The 13900-nt window shown below is 43.9% G+C and overlaps 1 protein-coding gene across 1 annotated transcript in view; it reads left to right on the forward strand.

The window, feature by feature from the left end:
* Positions 1-2519: 2519 nt before the first annotated feature.
* Positions 2520-13900, forward strand: part of DAO (D-amino acid oxidase) — a 100794-nt gene continuing 89413 nt past the window's right edge. The window contains exon 1 of the mRNA XM_075830395.1: positions 2520-2579. The gene's annotated coding sequence lies outside the window, so the exon portion shown is untranslated. The remainder of the gene's footprint in view (positions 2580-13900) is intronic.

Raw genomic sequence — 13900 nt, forward strand, 5'->3', positions numbered from 1 at the left:
AATTTAGGTGTTTTATTCAGCGTCATTGCCACAGGTGTATAAAATCAAGCACCTAGCTATGCAAACATTTGTGAAAGAATCGCACATTCAAAATCTGTGCCGGGAGATTCATGGCATGGGTTTCCATGTCTGAGCAGGGCATGCAAGCCTTACATCACCAAGCACAATGCCAAGCGTCGGATGGAGTGGTGTAAAGCATGCCACCACTGGACTCTGGAGCAGTGGAAACGTGTTCTGTGTAGTGAAGAATCACCCTTCTCTATCTGCCAGTCTGATGGACGAGTCTGGGTTTGGCAAATTCCACGAGAACGTTACCTGCCTGACTGCATTGTGCCAACTGTAAAGTTTGGAGACAATGCTGTAGATTTGTTTTTCAAAGGTTGGCCTTAGTTTCGGTGAAGGGAAATCTTAATGCTTCCGCATACCAAGACATTTTCGATAATTGACAACTTTGTGGGAACAGTTTGGGGAATGCCCTTTTCTGTTCCAGCATGACTGTGCCCCAGTGCACAAAGCAACGTCCATAAAGGCATGGTTGGGTGAGTTTGGTGTGGAAGAACTTGACTGGCCCGCACAGAGCCCTGACAGCCCCATCTAGTTCATCCCCTTTAGGATGAACTAGAACATAGATTGCGAGTGAGGCCATCTCATACAACATCATTGTCTGACCTCACAAATGCTCTTCTGGATGAATGGGCAAAAATTCCCACAGAAAAACTCCAAAATCTTGTAGGAAGCCTTCCCAGAAAAGTAAAAGCTGTTTTAGCTGTAGAGGGGTACCAACGCCATATGAATGCCTATGGATTTAGAATGGGATCTCATAAAAGCTTCTGTATGTGTCTCAATACTTTTGTCTATATAGTATACTTTTAAGGTAGAATACCTCTGTCACACTGTAATGCCCGCGGCCGTGGACCGCCAGCATCCCACTCTTACCGGCAGCCACAGGACTCTATTCGACTCTATTCCGGCACGCTCTGCCCTCTGCTTTCTCTCCCTGTCTGTCCCGTTGGGTGCGCACGCACCAGTAAAATGGATCCCAGCCTATCCCTGTGCACCCTGGCCCTCATAAGTGACCCTGCCCCTTTCCCCAGAGCCTGAGCAATGTTGTTGCTAACCTTATGTTAATCTGCAAAGGTTCCATAACCTGTTCCTATATCCAGTGTCTCTGACGACTTCAGTATCCCTGTTCTGTGTCCTTGACGAGTCCAATAATCCAGCACAAAACAGCTTTAGATAATCCAGCACAAAACAGCATCTGATAATCCGGCCCCAACCAGTTTCTGATAATCCAGCACCAGCCAGCTTCCGATAATTCAGCACAAGACAGCTTCCGATAATTCAGCACAAGACAGCTTCCGATAATTCAGCACAAGACAGCTTCCGATAATCCAGCACCAGCCAGCTTCCGATAATTCAGCACAAGACAGCTTCCGATAATCCAGCACCAGCCAGCTTCCGACAATTCAGCACAAGACCGCTTCCGATAATTCAGCACAAGACAGCTTCCGATAATTCAGCACAAGACAGCTTCCAGCTACCTGTCACCGCCCTGTCACCCAGGTATCCTCGACCAAGTGACTGTTATATATATTTGTTTGGCCAGTTGCTACTCCGTTACGGCAGAGCGGCCCAGTGGGTCCACATTCCCCATGGTCGTGACACATACGCCGTGCAATGGAGAATGTCATGATTATATTTTCTCATGGATTCCTTATGAATAATGTTATAAGATTGGAAAAACATAGCAGACCATGCGTGCCGTATTATGGTTCTATATTCTCATCACTGATCCGCAATACGGCCTTGTATTATGGAAACTGTGGTATTGTAAATTGCGATGAAAGAGCTGAGTTTTTCGTAAAACCTTTCAGTTCACATGTAGCGTAAACACTGCAGAATTTTTGTGTTCGGAAACTGCAGCTTTTTTCGCAATAACAATTGACATTTGCACCACAGGTCAATTTCCGCACTTCTTTTCTGTGTATTTCTTATGCAGTGTTTGGATGAGATTTGCCTCTTCTGTAATACACTGCAGAATTGGCGCATAGAAAATCCGGACGGAAATTCTGCAGTGTATACGCTACATGTAAACTTAGCCATGTGGTGCAGCATATGATAGACGGGGGCACTGTACAGAACTACTTATAGTTTTATATAAATTGATGCAGAAGAGCATGGATTCACAAGCATTCCTCTGCATCAATGTATATATGGTTCTGTATAGGGTTTGGCAGCATGTAGAAGCTGTCAATTCCAGTTTTATAATGGCCAAACCCACCTATTAGAAGGGTTGCCCTCATACTTTTAACCATATAGTGTATGATGGTTTAAAAGTTAACGGTTTGTGCAATTAACCAGAATGTTCTGTTGGTTATTGATTCTTGGCAGTGACTGGGGATAGTAATAATAGTAATGCTGTCTCTGTATGCCACACTGCGTAAATATTAAATTGTGGCATGTGACCAAGACAACCTTTGCCCATTCTTATAAGTTAACCTTTGGTATCTATAATTGGTTTATAAACTGAGGACTATCTGGCATGTACAGACCGTCTGCTCCTGTTTTGCTGTACACAGGTGAGTTTTTAAGCTTAGTTTTCTGTACAGATGATAGTATTATCTGAATGGTATTGTATGTCTTTACACTAGAAAAACATCATATGTGTCATGTGTTGGTAAATATCTGGCTATCTGCATTATTAAATTGTGGTGTTTGATGGCAATGTTAACCCTTCTGATTTCTAGCAGTATCATAAGTTTCTGCATTAATAGAAATAATTGGTAAATGGATTCAATTATATCAGAAATATCTGAACAATCTAAAGAAGGGGTGTCAAACTCATTTTCACCGAGGGCCACATCAGCCTTATGGTTGTTTTCAAAGGGGCGATTGTAATTGTAAGGCCGGATTCACACGATCGTGTTCAGTCCGTGATATACGGTCCATATGTCGGCAGTAGTTCCCGGACTGAGCACACTGCAGGGAGCCGGGCTCTTATCGTCATCGTTATCTATGATGCTAGGAGTCGCTGCCTCGCTGCGGCAAAACTGTCCCATACTGAAAACATGTTTTCAGTACGGGACAGTAGTTTCGTGGAGAGGCAGCGACTCCTAGCGTCATAGATAACGACGATGCTAGGAGCCCGGCTCCCTGCACTGTGTTCGGTCCGGGAAATACGGCCAACCTGCCGACCGTATATCACTGTGAATCCGGCCTAAGACTGTATAAATGTAACAGCTCGCTTAAATGTTAAGGAGTAGTTACATTTATGCAGTCTTACAATTACAATCAGCCCTTTGAAGACAACCATAAGGCCCCCCCCCCTTGTACAGTGTGCCCCATAGCCCCCCTTGTACAGAGTGCCACACACAGCCCCCCCCTTGTACAGAGTGCCCCACAGCCCCCCTTGTAAAGAGTGCTACACACAGCCCCCCCTGTACAGAGTGCCCCACAGCCCCCCTTGTATAGAGTGGCCCACAGCCCCCGCTTGTACAGAGTGCCTCACAGCCTCCCATTTTACAGAGTGCTCCACAGCCCCCCTTGTACAGAGTGCCCCACAGCCCCCCCTTGTACAGAGTGCCCCACATTCACCCCTTGTACAGAATGCCCCACAGCCTCCCTTATAGAGAGTGCCCCAAAGCCCCCCCTTGTAGAGAGTGCCAAACAGCCCTTCTTTGTAGAGAGTGCCACACAAAGTGACATGCACTTTTCTTTTGCGGGCGTTTTTTACGTGGCGATTTTTCAAAACGGCCTCGTAAGAAAATGGCCTGTCGGAGCAGAACGGCGTTTTTCCCATTGAAATCAATGGGCAGATGTTTGTAGGCATTCTGCTTCCGATTTTTCAGCTGTTTTTCGGGACGTTTACGGCCCAAAAAACGACTGAAAATAGGTTGTGTGAACATACCTTTACATTTAGCAGCAGGTCACATGTCTGAGTGAGGTCGGTGCCGGCTCGGGAATGAACCAGTCCAATCACCTGACCCGAGTCAGTCACCTGACCCCACGTCACTGAAGTGAGGTCAGCTGACTGGAGCGGTCCACTCCCGGCACCGACCTCACTCAGACTTACTCACTTGGCCGCGGCCTGCATATTTTCAGATTCAAAATATGCCCGCTGCCGCCTACTCTTCCCTTTGCACTGCGCATGCCCTTTTTAGGACATGGGCAGTGCAATGTTCCGGGAGAATTTAACGAAATACCGGACGGTGCTTTTTTTTGGCGGAAACTACAAGCTGCAGAAAAAAAACACCTGTTTTTGCAGACTGGTTTTTGCTGTTGTGGCGCTGCATGTAAAAACTTGATTCAGGTATTTACATGCAGCGGACCTCGCATGCCACATAAAATGAGCTGGCGGGCCAGATTCGGCCCGCGGGCCTTTTGTTTGACTTGTGTGATCTAGAGACTGTCTATAATGTAGCAGTTTCAGACTTTGTTATGGGGTCTACACATGATAATGTTTGCCCTGTTTCTTCGCTCACCTTGCAGGTGACTTTATATAAAATTATTTTTCAGTATAATACATTTAAACAAAAAGGATATTAAAGTCTGAATTCTAATTAAAGCTGGTACTGTAAAAAAAAAATGGCTCTGTGATCCCCACTAGATTGGCTACATCTGTAAGTTTATTATTTGTCTGCCTACTTCCCAATGCAATTTTGATTATATAATGAAAGTATTACGAGAGGTAACTATCGATGCTGTTATTTTAGTAGTTCATTTGATGTGTGGTCGAAATTTTTTTTAACTGTTCCATGGTTCAGGGTACAAATATCAAATTCACCGCTGTTAACCTGCAAATTCTTCATTAGGTTGTTACATGCTGCCCTTCATGGCTCCTGACCGTAGGCTGTGTATTATCAGAAAGACCCAGTTCAGTACTCTATTATGAACTTTCTACTATATTCACCATATGTGAACATACAATTTAAGATCAAGCGGACATCCCTTTATTTTTTGTCCTGTAAAGCCACGGTGTAAAGACACTTAACGGAAGGCGGAGGTGCTCACTGGGGGGTTAAAATTATGCCTCTGATTCGATAAAAATAAGATAGAATTAAATCAAAATCTGGACTGCTGATAAGGTAGTTATAATTTATACTTTGGTAGTCTTGCTGTTATGTCAGCAGTTAATGTAGAGATAGTAATCCTAAATGTCAATTTATAGTAAGACTATACATTATAACTTCACTTGCTATTGTAGGTGATATGCTCTAGCAAATCCCTTCCAGTAATTCAGCATATTTTGCTGCACTGCTTTCATAACTAATTTGTGCATTTTTTTTATAGATATATATAGATTGCTGTACAAAGAAATCCGAACCGACTAAGACACTCAACACTTATAAATCATTACCTTGCTATAATCTCTGCTGAATTTTTACTCCTTGAGATTTAATATTAAACTTACTGTGAGACACAAAAACACTGTGTGGGCATATTACAGAAGTCAAGGTTAAATAGATCTTGATTTATGTGATAAATTGTCTCAATTATGACAGCTATATTCAATGCTTGCATTTCAAAACCATTTTATTAGGAATCCAGAAATGAACTTTGTTTTTCACATTTTAACTTTTATAATGCAAATTTCGTTTGCGGAGTTATGTAAAGACTTTTAACACGTAGGAATCACAATCATACAAGTCATGGAAATCTGAAAAGGAGTGATCAACTGATAGGCAGTTGCTTTCTGAAATAGAATTCTTCCAGTGTGAAATGTATAATAATTTGAAGAATGGTTCCAACATCTAATAGAAATCTGTTACTTTTACTGTAGTGACCCTTCTAAAAGCAACTTAAATTAATACAGTGATAACATTCTCAGTCTCTCTTATTTATTTTTTATTTTTAAAAATCTTTCCTGGGGGCGACTATATTGGAGGCACACACTTCCATCCTGTATTGTCTGTATAGGCAATACAGCAGGGTGTATGTGCTTTATGGCAGCTGAAATGAATGGGAGTGAATTCACAGAGAAATGTCATATATTATAACAGACTCCAGGAAGTGATGGAGTACAGTCCCTCCGCCTGAGATGCTTATCTGTCTGTATAGTGTATAGCAGTGGCGCAACTACCGCTGTAGCAGCCATAGCCCGGCGGCTCCGCTAGCAGCCGCTATGGCTGCTACAGCGGTAGCGACGCCATATTCAATAGTGTCTGCGTCCTTTGGATGCAGACACTATTGAACACTATGACAGAGCGGGGAGGTATCTCCCTGCTCTGCCATAGGCTACTGTATTGCTGGAGCAAGGAGCTAATGGCACCTTCCTCCAGCATCCACTCTGCCGTGAGCGGCTCGGCGCAGGCAGGCGCGCCTGGCTGCTCTGAGTCACTCACAGCACAGACCGGAGAAGAAGGATACTCCACCCGTCGTGGGAACAGGGATAGGTAAGTAATTATGTTATTATTTTTAGATTATGCACTTATGGGGGCTCTATACTGGGTAGGGAAGGGGGGCTGATATGGTGGCAGATATAGGAGCATTTTGCTATATGGGGGGCATTATACTGTGTGGGGGCAGCTATAAGGGCATTATACTATATGGCGGGCATTATACTGTGGGGGCAGCTATGGGGGGAATTATACTGTATGGGGGGCATTATACTGTTGGGACAGGTATGGGAGCATTATACTGTGGGGGCAGCTATGGGGAGAATTATACTGTGGGGCAGCTATGGGGGAAATTATACTGTATGGGGGCATTATACTGTGGGGACAGGTATGGGGGGCATTATACTATGGGGGCAGCTATGGGGGGCATTATACTGTGGGGACAGCTATGGGGGGCCTTGTACTGTGGGGGCAGCTATGGGGGCATTATACTGTATGGGGGGCATTATAATGTGGGGACAGCTATGGGTGGCATTATACTGTGGGGGAAGCTATGGGGGGCATTATACTGTATGGGGGCATTATACTGTGAGGGTAACTATGGGGGGCATTATACTGTCAGGGGGAAGCTATGGGGGCATTATGCTGGGGGGGCAGCTATGGGGGGCATTATACTGTATGGAGGCATTATACTGTGGGGACCGCTATGGGGCATTATACTGTGGGGACAGATATGGGGGGCATTATACTGTGGAGGCAGTTATGGGGGCATTATACTGTGTGGGGTGCAGCTATGGGGAAATTTATACTGTGTGGGGCAGCTATGTGGGGCATTAAACTGTTTGGGGTATTATACTGTTGGGGCTGCTATGGGGGGCATTATACTGTGTGGGGTGCAGCTATGGGGAGCATTATACTGTGTGGGGTGCAGCTATGGGGAGCATTATACTGTGGAAGCAGCTATGGGGCATTATACTGTCTGGGGCAGCTATATATATATATAGCCCCCCATTTTACTGGGTGGGGGCATCTGTGTGGGCATTATACTGTTTGGGGGCATTATACTGTATGGGGCAGCTATGGGTGGCATTATGCTGCATGGGGGAATTTGTTTGGGCATTGAACTGCAAGGGAGTTTCTGTGTGGGCATTATATTGTATGGGGCATTTGTGTGGGCATTATACTGCATGGGGGCATCTGTGTTGGCTTTATACAGTATGGTGGCATCTATAAGTATATTATACTGTGTGGAGGCACTATAGGAGCATGATACTGTGTGGGCTGAATCGGGTGTGTATGAGCCGGGATTGGGTGGGATTAGAGGCGTGGTTTAAAAGAAAAAAATTGCCGCTGTGCACTGCATCGATTGTCCCTCTTTGTGATACTTGAAAGTATAGCACTGTATAGGGAGGCTGTATAACCCTGTCTACTAGGGGCGCTGTACAGCACTGTCTACAGGGGGGCTGTATAGTACTGTCTACAGGGGGCGCTGTATAGTACTGTCTACAGGGGGGCGCTGTATAGTACTGTCTACAGGGGGCGCTGTATAGTACTGTCTACAGGGGGGGCTGTATAGCACTGTCTACAGCGGGGTGCTGTATAGCACTCCCTACAGGGGGCTGTATGGCATAATTTACAGGAGGGGGCTGTATGGCACTATCTACAGGTATTTGGTCTCAGGTAAGTCTCTAGTAGTGCAATAGAGCTGTCATTAACTTGCCTATCCTCTAATGTTAATGAGATGACTCTGCTTAGCTGTCCCAATTATACAGCAAAGTTGACAAGTGTCAGCCTATTGTGACAGCTCTAGTAGCTAGTGTGAACACTGGAATGTACAAAGATTTTTTTTGTGTGGATAGTCATAACCAAAAACCCAACAATTTTTTATGAAAATATGTTTATAATAATAACCTGTTTTAACAGTCATTTTATGATGATGCTTTCCATTTAAAGGTGTTTTCCAAGACATTTAATAAACAGGCTGCAAGCAGGGGATGTGCTAAAATAACCAAAAAGGTAGTGTTCATTTGGTATATCCCCCGATGCTCCGGTGGTCTCCGCTGGTCTGTTATCTTTTACAGTAAGTGATGACATCCTGTTTCATCCATGTGACCACTACAGAAAATTACTGGCCTCATCAGTGATGCTGGCCAGATCAGTGCATCATCGCTGAGGCCAGTTCTAAGTTTTACAGTAGCTCTTCCGTGGGATCAGACCAGATGGGCTAGCCTTCGATCCCTACATCCATCAATAAGCCTTGGGCACCCACGAGCTGTTGCCGGTTCATTAATTGTCCTTCCTTAGATCACTTTTGGTAGGTATTTACCACTGCAAACAGGGAACACTCCACAAGACCTGCCGTTTTGGAGATGCCCTGACCCAGACATCTACCCATCAGAATTTGGCCCTTGTCAAAGTCACTCAAATCATTGCTTTTCCCCATTTTTCCTGCTTCCAACACATCAACTTCAAGAACTGACTGTTCACTTGCTGCCTAATATATCCCACCCCTTGACAAGTGGCAATCAATGTTATTCACTTAACCTGTGAGTAATTTCAATGTTATGGCTGTGCTGTGCAAAAGTTTTAGGCAGTTGTGGAAAAATGCTGCATAGTAAGAATGCTTTTAAAAATAGAGGTGTTAATAGTTTTTTTTTTATCATTTAACAAAATGCAAAGTGAATGAACATAAGAGAAATCAAAATCAATTCAATATTTTGCGTGACCACCCTTTGCCTTCAAAACAGCATCAATTCTTCTAGGTACACTTGAACAAAGTTTTTGAAGGCAAGGAGGTTGTTACAAATATCCTGGAGAACTAACCACAGATCTTCTGTTGATGTGGGCTTCCTCAAATCCTTCTGTCTCTTTATGTAATCCCAGACAGACTCAATGATTTTGAGATCAGAGCTCCGTGGGGACCATATCATAACTTCCAGGGCTCCCTGTTCTTCTTTAGTTAGTTCTTAATGACATTGGCTGTGTTTGGAGTCGTTGAGCTGCTGCAGAATAAATTTGGAGCCAATCAGACGCTTCCTTGATGGTATTGCTTTATGAATAAGTATCTGCCTGTATTTCTCAGCATTGAGAACACCATTAGGCTATGTTCACACGGGGTATTTTGCAGGAGGAATATCTGCCTCAAAATTCCGTTTGGAAGTTTGAGGCAGATATTCCTCTCCCTGCACGCCGATTTTCGCGCCGTTTTTCGCCCGCGGCCATTGAGCGCCGCGGGCATAAAACAGCGCGAAATACGCTTTCTCTGCCTCCCATTGAAGTCAATGGGAGGTCAGAGGCGGAAGCGCCCGAAGATAGGGCATGTCGCTTCTTTTTCCCGCGAGGCAGTTTTACTGCTCGCGGGAAAAAGACGCCGACGCCTCCCATTGAAATCAATGGGAGGCATTTTCGGGCCGTTTTTGCCGAGTTTTGCGACGCGGTTTCCGCGTCAAAAAACTCGGCAAAATACTCTGTGTGAACATAGCCTTAATCCTGACCAAATCCTCAACTCCATTTGCTGAAATGCAGCCCCAAACTTGCAAGGAACCTCCACCAAGCTTCACTGTTTGCAGACACTCATTGTACCACTCTTCAGCCCTTCGGCGAACAATCTGCCTTCTGTTACACCCAAACGTTTCACATTTTGACTCATCAGTCCAGAGCACCTGCTGCCATTTTCTGCACCCAGTTCCTATGTTTTTGTGCATAGATGAGTCGCTTGGCCTTGTTTCCACATCGAACGTATGTTTTTTTTCAGCGTAATTCTTCTATGAATTCTTCTGGCCAGACTTCTCCGAACAGTAGATGGGTGTACCTGGGACCCACTGGTTCCCGCCAGTTCTAAGCTGATGGCACTGCTGGACATCTTCCGATTTCAAAGGGAAGTAAGCATGATGTGTCTTTGATCTGCTGCACTAAGTTTCCTTGGCTGACCACTGCGTCTACTTTACTCAACGTGACCCGTTGCTTTGTGCTTCTTCTAAAAAGCTTAAACAGCACATCTTGAAACCCCACTCTGCTTCCAAATCTCTGTCTGGGAGATGATGCAGTATAACTACCTTGGGTGTTGTTGTTGCTGTGCTCAGTCTTGCCATGGAGGACCTGTGACATGAAACTGTCTTCCACAACCTCGCATTTGTAGCAGAGTTTTGCTAACTGAGTTCCCCAGTTTTCAGCTGTTTTTTTTTTATTTTTTTTAAAGTTAATGACTGTGTTTCAACCTACATTTGAAAATGATGATCATTATCACCTGTTTGGTAAAATTGGTTAATCATACCCCTGACTATAATCCTACAAAATCCATGACTTCGTGCAAGTATACCTAGAAGAATTGATGCTGTTTTGAAAGCAAAGGGTAGTCACACCAAATATTGATTTGATTTAGATTCCTCTTCTGTTCATTCACTTAGGCCTGATGCACACGACCGTGTTCGGTCCGTGATATACGGTCCGCATGTCGGCCGCTTGTCCCGGACCGTACAAAGTACAGGGAGCCGGGCTCCTAGCATCATACTTATCTATGACGCTAGGTGTCACTGCCTATCCACGTAACTACTGTCACACACTAAAACATGATTACAGTACGGGACAGTAGTTCCGCGGACAGGCAGTGACCCCTATCGTCATAGATAAGTGTGATGCTAGGAGCCCAACTCCCTGCACTGTGTTCGGTCCGGGACATGCAGCCGACATGCGGACCGTATATCACGGACCGAACACGGTCGTGTGCATGGGGCCTTAGTTTTTTTTTCCTATCAATTAACAAAATACATTTAAACACTTCTATTTTTAAAGTATTCTTACTTTGCAGCATTTTTTTTCCATAACTTCCTACTGTCAGTACTGTGTGTGTATGTATGTATGTATGTATGTATGTATGTGTGTATATATATATATATATATATATAACATCTGTATAGCTGTAACAATCTGTCTTTATTGCCTAGACATTGTAGTAACTCTCAGCTTTGCACTATACATGAATTAAGCTGTAAAAACCCAACCTTCTCATAGTGCAAAATATATTTATTACATTACTGTATAATGATTTACACCAAAACAAATAGCATTTTGCTGACAGATGGTCTATAAGGCTATGTTCACACAGAGTATTTTGCCAAGTTTTTTGATGCGGAAACCGCGTCGCAAAACTCGGCAAAAACGGCTCGAAAACGCCTCCCATTGATTTCAATGGGAGGCGTCGGCGTCTTTTTGCCCTATCTTCGGGCGTTTACGCCTCTGACCTCCTATTGACCTCAATGGGAGGCAGAGAAAGCGTATTTCACAGTGTTTTATGCCCGCGGCGCTCAATGGCCGCAGGTGAAAAACGGCGCGAAAATCGGCGTGCAGGGAGAGGAAAATCTGCCTCAAAGTTCCAAACGGAATTTTGAGGCAGATATTCCTCCTCCAAAATACTCTGTGTGAACATAGCCTTTAAGAAGTGCATGTCACTACTTGAGGCGTTTTTTGGAGCTGATTTTCCATTGAACACTATGAAAAACGCCTCAAAAAACGCCTGAAAAGAAGCCTCAAAAGAAGCTCCAAATTTCATTGCCTGCTTCAAAAACGCCTGAAAATCAGAGGCTGTTTTCCCTTGAAAACAGCTCCGTATTTTCAGACGTTTTATGCTAAGCTAGTTTTTTGGCGCGGAAACCGCTCCGCAAAACTCATCAAAAACCGCCCGAAAATGCCTCCCATTGATTTCAATGGGAGGCGGACGAGTCTTTTTACCGCAAGCGGAAAAACCGCTTCGCGGTAAAAAGAAGCAACATGACCTATCTTGAGGCGGTTTCCGTCTCCAAAACCCCATTTCAATCAGTCAGAAACGGGAAAAAAACTCCTCGCCTAGTGTTTTGACGAGTTTTTGTCAAACGTGTTCAAAAAACGTCTGGAGCAGTTTTTGCAGGAGGAATTTTCCTCCTGCAAAAACTCTGTGTGAACACAGCCTAAGGATATATTCACATGCTTAAACAAAAACGTCTGAAAATACGGAGCTGTTTTCAAGGGAAAACAGCCCCTGATTTTCAGAAGTTTTTTGAGCAACTAGCGTTTTTCGTGGCGTTTTTATGGCCGTTTTTGGAGCTGTTTTCAATAGAGTCTATGAGAAAACGGCTCCAAAAACGTCCCAAGAAGTGTCCTGCACTTCATTTGACGAGCCGTCATTTTATGCGCCGTATTTTGACAGCGACGCGTAAAATGACAGCTCGTCTGCACAGAACATTGTAAGACCCATTGCAAGCAATGGGCAGATGTTTGCCGACGTATTGGAGCCGTCTTTTCAGGCGTAATTCGAGGCATAAAACGCCTCCATTACGTCTGAAAAGAGGTCGTGCGCACATACCCTAAGTGTACATCTAAATTTTGTCTGTAGCCGTTGCTTCAGGCATCTGCTTGGTGGCATGCATTCAAGTCTATTCCTCATATGCAAGATTCTCTAGAACACCATCCATATGTTTAGACATCTCCGGCCAGTCTATGGTAATCATTACTTTACATATAACCTAGAGCATAACAATAGGTTTGTTGAAAAACAACATATACATACACTTTGGTTTCCTTGAGTATGCAGTTACAAATGTCTGTAAACTAATAAAGACTTCCTTGTACTCACTGTTTGAGGGACCAATTACTGGCAAACAGTTCTTTATTCGTTTTTACAACACCTTCTAATATTTATAAAGCATAACATCTCTGATACATAAATTTCCATTATTCTCTGTCTTTCTCTAAAAGAGAAAGTATTGTATAAGTAAAACCAATAAAGAGTTTAGTGTTGCTGAGGACCAGTAGGAGTGATGTTTATACAGTGTAGGCGTTTAACATTTCAGCACCAATCTGCCGAGACAAAGGAATTAGTTTTGGGCAGAGATCGCGGTTGAATTGGAAACTGGAAAATCATTTGGACGGTAATGGGCTTATTATCATAAAGACTGTCCAAATCATAAATGTCTAATATGTCACTAGGAATTTAAAGAATAGGTAGCACTCCACATCGTAGTATCAAAAAAGTGAAAACTTTTTTATTCACCTATATCATAGATTGCAACGTTTCAGTCCTAGTCCGGACCTTTCTCAAGCAGGTAATATGTCACTAGGATATTTTGTCCGTGCCTAAACTTTTGAAAAATTATGTTTGTAGGACAATGAAGCAATATGTTAATGACAGTTGTGTAAGTCACTCGGGTTATAAATTAGAGACTTTTGGACATCCAAATGAATATGGAACCCTTCCAACATAAAAAGAACCTTTCACCTCCCCATACATGTGCAGCTGCACAAACCCTCGGGCACTTTACATTTTTTTTCTACCTCCCTCCGTTATTTAGATATCGGTGCCGTTATATTTGGCGCCCGATATTTAAATAACCCCCTGAACAGTCAACGGGGCGTGTACTGGCAAGGGGGTGTGTTACTATGGCTGTGACACTGTCCAATCAGATATGGACAGTGTTACAGCAAGAGCGAGGAGAGAGAGTGTGTGCGTGCGCGCACACGCTCTCACTCTTCCGCTTTCAAGATTAGTCTTCTGCCGAACTGGCAAGAGGGCGTGTCACTGCTACGGACAGTGT

Source organism: Rhinoderma darwinii, chromosome 1 (assembly GCF_050947455.1).
Source record: "Rhinoderma darwinii isolate aRhiDar2 chromosome 1, aRhiDar2.hap1, whole genome shotgun sequence".
Classification (NCBI taxonomy): domain Eukaryota; kingdom Metazoa; phylum Chordata; class Amphibia; order Anura; family Rhinodermatidae; genus Rhinoderma; species Rhinoderma darwinii.